The sequence below is a fragment of the Nannospalax galili genome, unplaced genomic scaffold, assembly GCF_000622305.1.
Source record: "Nannospalax galili isolate Female #2095 unplaced genomic scaffold, S.galili_v1.0 scaffold155, whole genome shotgun sequence".
Classification (NCBI taxonomy): Eukaryota; Metazoa; Chordata; class Mammalia; order Rodentia; family Spalacidae; genus Nannospalax; species Nannospalax galili.
In genome coordinates this window covers 7,008,855-7,009,207 of record NW_008339923.1, presented here as the reverse complement: position 1 = coordinate 7,009,207, position 353 = coordinate 7,008,855, and the positions used below count along the sequence as shown (strand labels likewise).

The 353-nt window shown below is 37.1% G+C and overlaps 1 protein-coding gene across 1 annotated transcript in view; it reads right to left on the bottom strand.

The window, feature by feature from the left end:
- Positions 1-353, bottom strand: part of LOC103735451 (protein THEMIS3-like) — a 65,492-nt gene that overhangs the window by 18,067 nt on the left and 47,072 nt on the right. The gene's annotated exons all lie outside the window — the stretch shown is intronic.

The following is a 353-nucleotide window of genomic DNA, read 5'->3' as shown; positions in this document are numbered from 1 at the left end:
AAGAAAACCGTATATCAAATGGACCTAACAGTATCTACCGAGTATTCCACCCAAGAACCAAAGGACATACTTTCTACTCAGCAACCCATGGAAACTTCTCCACAATCGACCACATACTGGGGCACAAAACAAACCTCAACTAATACAAAAAGACTGAAATAATTCCATGCGTTCTATCAGACCACAATGCAATAAAGCTTACAATCAATACTGGAAGAAGCCCTAATCGCCACATGAACACATGGAGATTAAACAACACACTCCTAAATGATGAATGGGTCAAAAGAGAAATTAAGAAAGAAATAAAAGTATTCCTGGAACTAAATGAAAAGGACAATACAACACAACAAAAC